General features: G+C 39.6%; 1 non-coding gene across 1 annotated transcript; it reads left to right on the forward strand.

Moving 5' to 3' along the window:
- Positions 1 to 236: 236 nt before the first annotated feature.
- Positions 237 to 343, forward strand: LOC115870688. Its single transcript, XR_004046842.1, has one exon. It is a non-coding gene; the product is annotated as a U6 spliceosomal RNA (small nuclear RNA).
- Positions 344 to 6,599: the final 6,256 nt, after the last annotated feature.

Here is a 6,599-nt window from a genome sequence, read left to right on the forward strand (position 1 = left end):
ATGAGTTAATGTTGGACTTACGGACTTGGACAGCACTGGGTTGGGATGCTTTCTTGATGTGCGCTTACCCATCATATAAAACTCTCTCTTATACATATGAGTTTCTGTGGATTTGTTTCCCTAGTTTACCCAGATTAACACAATGACCCACTAAAGGGATTGGACAGCTTTTCCACAATACAAATAAGAACCGTGGTACTCTATGGTAGCGGGGGCACATGTGGAAAAGGTTTATGGTGCTCACTTCAGCAGCAACTACACTAAAAGTGGAATGATACAAAGAATATCAGCATGACCCCTGCAGAAGGATGACATGCAAATATGTAAAGCAGTCCATATTTTTTGACAATGTTTTTCTATTTTGTTTCTTTTGAGGGTTTTTTTGTGTTTATTTGTTTTTGTTCTCACTGATTTTGTTTTTTGATTTCATCATAATATAACTGCCAAAGGAAACCAGGTATTCATAACCTGTGGACAAGCAGATAGATATGGGGTCCCACTTAATTCTAACCCCAATCCAAGAGTAGTCAGTTCTTATAACATGGCCCTGATCAATCCTCGCCTTCATGAAGAGATTATTGAAGAAAAGGATGCTACAGCAATGTGTGGTGAAGAAAGTTGATGGTGCCCAGCGGCCAATTGGAATAGTGTCTGGGTTCTTCAAGGCTTGTATTCAAATGAGTAGCCATCTGAGAGAGGTGTCAACCATGTCCACATGGAAGAAGCACACCAGCCTGTGTGATCCAAATATGAAAATACCAAAATCCAGTTATGAGGAAGGGAGAAATATCAGAGCTTCAATTGTGAACACCCAATTTTTAGAAGGCTGTGGAGGATGGTGAGAGGCCAAAACCCATCTGTAGAGTAGCTGGTCAGATTAAGCCTCTGGCAGATCCCCTCTGGTAACAGGTGTGGGACTCAAACAGCTTTACTATCAGATGGATATTATTGTAGACTGATTATGGTAGACCAGATCATGGTATAATATGATACTTGGTCTGATGACCTACCTCTTGACGCAACCTGAACCTGTTCTAAGCTCAAGTATTTCGTGCTTGTTTCATGACAGAAATCTCTCCTCTGGCTTTTAAAATATTGATGGGGGGTTTTCTTTCATACTCTTTGTTTTTATCTTTGTATTATTATTTTCTTGCTATTTTGTTTGTTTTTTATTGTTTCTGTTAGGTTTCCAAGTTTATGAAGCACAGGAAAAAGTGGGTGCATACAGGCAATACTGATGCAATGATTTATCGGGAATGGGTGTGTGTGTGCAGGGTGAGGGGAACTGGGGAGCAGACACTGAATGCAGGAGGGGTACGGAGCACTGGAACTGATTGTAGTGATGTATATAAAACGGTTTTCAAAACATACTGAACTATGGAAATGCATGATATGTGAATATTTTATCAAGAATACTACTGAAAGAAGAAGAAAAAATTATCCAAACAACCATTGATTATCATGGAATGAACAAGGAAGAATTTCTACTTAGGGGGCATTGAGCTTATGTTAATGGTGGTGGAAGAATTGGAAAAGGATAATAATGGTTGTACAACATGAAGAGTATAATCAACTGCACTGAAATATACATGTAGAAGTTGTTGAATCAGGAAAATGATTGTTGTGTATATTTTTGCCACACTTAAAAAAATAATTACATGAATAACAATGAGTACAAGGAAGAAGAAAATGTTCTGAAATTGATTGTGGTAATGATTATACAACTCCTCTTGTTATGATTAAACTATTTAATTGTATAATATGGGAACTAAGTGAAGTGTCAACAGAACTGTTAAAAAAAAAAAGATGTACAGTCTCTGAAATCCTATGGAGAAAAAAGAAAGACAGTAATCTTTCTTATGTAATCCTAAGGAAGAAATGGTCAATTTTTGTCATCCGCCAAAGCTTAAACTGAGTCATCTAAGAGTTGGGAATTGGAGAACTCACTATCACCCAAAACAAGAACTAGGATTCATTTAGGATCCCTGTGCTAAGAGTGTCCTAGACTTGGGAACCAGCGGGAGAACAGTAACACTGCTGTTGGCAAGAGACAACAAGGAAGTGGGGCAGAGAAATGGTGGCAGCAGAGACACAGAACCAGGAGACTGGTATAAGATGTCTCTGTGGCTGAATGCCTTAGGGCAGGAGGATTACTGGCAGAGTCAGGTTGTTCTGGGCACTTGGCAAAGCTATGTTCCTCTGCCCATAGAGCAAGAGAGATTGCTGGCATAGTGGGGTGGCTCTGGGCACTCACTGGTGGATGTGAAGTGCTTTGTAGCACTTGTCCTATCAGGATGAAGGTTGGAGGAGCCCCCGAGGACTGAAGGCTGAAGGGTTCAGGGGTAGGGTAAAGTCTGACTGTGGGCATGGCCAAGAAGCTGTCCTGATCAAAGAACTATACTCTGAGTTCTTGATCCTGAAATGTACTTCCCCAGGGACTTCTCCTATAAAGATTTACAGCCTCAGAAGCCCTCTGTAGGACTGTTATGAGTTGGGATTGACTCAATAGCAGTGAATTTTAATAACTCCCAGAAACATCAGTATTGTATGTGAATTCTGTGTCCATTACAAAGAACTATTGAATTTGGAAGAGAAGCAGGTGCGGTGGGAGTGACGGCTGGTGTCAAGTTGATAAAACAGTTGGAGAAAGCCAGTATGTGTGACCTTCATTTCATGGGAACCAGCGCTGGGTTGATGCTGTGGGTGATTCTCCCCCTGTGAAGTTAGGCAGAGAAATCAGTTGCTGATGCTACAATTTAAAAAAACAAACAGTTTTATTGACTTCACATCGCATACAATTTAATTGTTCAATCATATTAAGATTTGTGCATATATAACCATAATTAATTTTAGAACATTTTCTCCTCATACTCATTATTGTTAACTCTCCATGCCCCGCCTCATGCACACCTTCCCTGCCCTTATCCAGTTACTACCTCCACAGATTTACCTCTCAGGGCTTCATATACAGAAAATCATGCAAAACAAAATACAATCATAGAAAATCATACAAACCAACCAAACCACAACCCCAAATCCAACAACAACGACTAGACAAACCTCAGTCAAAGAGAAAGCAGAAATTAAAAGCTAAAACAAGTTTAGAATGGGTCATAAAGGAGATCAGATGATCGGGCATTAACTTTTAGCCTAACTAATCTGTCTTTACAATGTTCTTTGTAGGATAGCAAGTCTATTCACATTTCTCAAGTACGGTCAAAGGGGATTCACTGGAGACTTACTCCATGGGGGAACCCTGCAAATGAATTTTGGTTCTGTCCTGTTATCCATTGCTTTCTGCAAACAGGAGCTTCCCAATTTAAGCTCTGATATTATTCTCTCCTTCAGATTCTTTTTATTATTTGCAATCCTTGGATCACATAGGCTGGTGTCCTTCTTCCACGTGGACTTAGATGGCTGCTTGTTTGAAGACAAGCCTTTAGCAACAGAGACATTATTCTTTATGATAGCTGAATACCATCTGATGTCCTCAGTATACACTTTTCTCTAGCACTCATATTTTCAGTGATCTCTTCATGAGGGTGAGCATCCAGCTTCTGCTATTTTTACAAGCTTCACTGATTTTAGGGTGAGTCTACCTGTGTTCTTTGGGTAGAAAGCAACTTTCTAGAGGTCTGGGCCACATCTTCAAAGGTTTGAAACCTTTCAAAAGGATGGACATTTTGTGTAGCTTGTAGTGTGGTCATTTCCCAGACTGTCAAAAATCATCAGGAAAACTACAAAGATGACACTGGGTCCTCTGGGATTATGTTTCTTACAGAAAAGGGTGAAAGAATTAGTTCTGCATTTTCTTTGATATGTGATCAACCGAGTTGAAAAGTGAATTGACACTTAAGCTTAAGTTACCTTTAATGTAGCCTCTGAAATGCTATGGTTAGATATCTTCACAAGACAGTTCACCAAATACAAACCCCTGTTGCCCATCAAATGAATTCCAATTCACCGAAGGCCTTTATGTTACAGGATAGAAATTCTTCATCTAGTGTGTTAATCCAGGTAGACTAGAGAAACAAATTCATAGACACCTATATGTGTATAAGAAAGAGCTTTATATACAAGAGCAATTTAATATTGAAAAAACATCCCAGCCCAGTCCAGATCAAGTCCATAAGTCCAATATTAGCCCATATGTTCAATACCAATCTATAAATTCCTCTTCAGACTCACGCAAAACATGCAATGATACCGAATTCAGGAAGATCACAGGCCAGTGGGTGGAAGGTCTTGTATATCTAGTGGCAACGCAGGCATCTCAGAGCTGGCAGTGGTCTCCACGTGGGTCTTTCAGTTACAGGGCTCAGTGTAACTCCATGTGTCTTCTCAACAGGAATGTCTTGTAGGGAGTGAGTGTGTCTCCCATCTCCAGCGAGTTATTTATGTCCTTAGTGCCTCCAAATAAGGTCACCAAGCTGCAACCTGATTGACAGACTAAACCCCACCCCTTCACTCTTAAGTCTCAAATTGACAACAGATTATGTAACACCCACATCCGGTTTTTGTTTTGGTCAGTAATTTTCAAGGAAGGGATTACTGGACCTTTCTTCGATGGTGCCTCTGGGTGTGCTTAAACTGCCCAACTTTAGGTTAGCAGCCGAGAACTCTGCTCTGTTCAGAGTTTGCTATTACTGTGTAATTCATTAAAAAAAATTATTTTCAAAACAACTTTGCTGCTATGAAGAATTGAAACCCAGACCAAACTCACTGCCATTAAGTCCATGCTGACATATACCAACCCTATAGGAAAGGATAGAACTGCCCCTGTGGGTTTCCAAGACTGTAACTCTTTATGGGAGTAGACAGCCTCTCCTCCCTGGAGCAGCTGGTGGTTTGAGTTGTTGACCTTTAATTAGCAGCACAGTGCATAACCACTATGCCGCTAGGGCTCCTAAAAATCACATTAATTATATATAAATATTTAGGTGGTTCTTTTTTCCCCTTTTTATTTATCTGTGATAACTTATATTAATACCATTTAGTAAATTGAGAACGTAGGTGTTCTGAGCCTCTTTCCAAATGTGAAGATCTTTATCTGAACTATATTTGGTTAAAATTCATAATGATATATATATATCGAACTCTTGCAACATATAACACATGAAAGTTATTCTAAGGACAATTGTACTTGTATGTATACTCTTTAAATTTATTTTTCTCAGAATGTCTAAAGCTATCCACAGCGATTTGTTTGAAGTGTCCTTGTGGATCCTTGATCTGGTTAGTGGCACTGACAACTATGCTGCCTATCCAAACTAGAATCCATGTTTCGCCAAGTCTGATGCATTACACTAAAAAGTATTTAAGTCATTTGTTCTTCTTGGCTCTATCTTGACCAATGTCCTTTAAAAGGTCCCATTGTTTGTTAATGTGCTGATGGATGCCTATGGCTCTCCAAATATGTCTATGTCCTAATCCTTGGATTATGCTACAAGGAAAAAGAACATTGTGATGTGATTAAGGCTACAGACTTTCAGATGAAGAAATTATCTTGGATTTTCAGGGTGAGCCCAATGCAATCACAAGGGTTTGAAGAAAAAGAAAAGATACCACTAGAGGTAAAAATGAGAAAGAAAAGTGGAAAATATGAGAGAGAGAGAGAGAGAGAGAGAGAGAGATTTAAAATGCTACACTTCTGACTTTGAACATGGAGGAAAGGACCATCAGCCAGAGTGAATTGTGGCTTTTAGAAGCTGTCCAACATGGAAGCCGATCTTCCAAAAAGCCTCTAGAAGGAACACAGCTTTGTTGGTGACTTTAGTTTAGCCTAGCTAAAGCCCTGGTGGTATATTGGTTACACGTTCAACTGTCCATCGAAATGGTAGTTTGAACCCACTACTGGAGAAAATCCCCGTGGCCCACTCCAGGAGAGATTTTCACCTGACAAACCGTATGGAGCAGTTCTATTTGGTCTTATAGGGTACGTCCGATAGTGTCTGTATTGTAGGGTCACTCTGAGCCCAAATGACTGTAATGGCACACAGCAAAAATACCCACCCCCCACGCCCCAGGTAAAGACTTTTACATATGTATTATTCAAACCACTTGGTTTGAGACTCGGTATAGCAGTAATAACACAATGATTGTTGTGGTTAATTGTTCCCATTCATGAACTTGAAGTTTTAAAAAACCTGAAGCTAACATTGCTCTTGTTTGTCTTTTAATATTTAAATGAATCAGTAAAACCTTCTCTTTTCTTTCTCTCAGTGTTTTGGCTCAGAATCAGGAGCTCATGCAGAACAAAGGGCATACTAGTTATCCTTTGAATTGTGTGTTCCCAAAATATGTATGGAAGTTCTAGCTCATGCACCTGTGGAAGTGATTCTGTTTAGAATAAAAGATTTCTCTTGTTATGTTAATGAAGCCATATCAGAGTATAATGGCTCCTACACCTAATTACTTTGCAGAAATAGATGAGAATTACAGTAGTTACATAATCTGGTGTCAACTTGTGAAGGGGTCAATCAGGTTGCAGCTTGATGACCTCATTTGGAGGCATTACAGGGATGATAGCTCACTGAGGGCCAGATAAACACTCGCTGTTTTGTCTCCTGCTGACAAGACACACGGAACTATGCTAGAGT

The sequence above is a fragment of the Echinops telfairi genome, unplaced genomic scaffold (assembly GCF_000313985.2).
Source record: "Echinops telfairi isolate 266 unplaced genomic scaffold, ASM31398v2 ScPeMD7_2;HRSCAF=8, whole genome shotgun sequence".
NCBI lineage: Eukaryota > Metazoa > Chordata > Mammalia > Afrosoricida > Tenrecidae > Echinops > Echinops telfairi.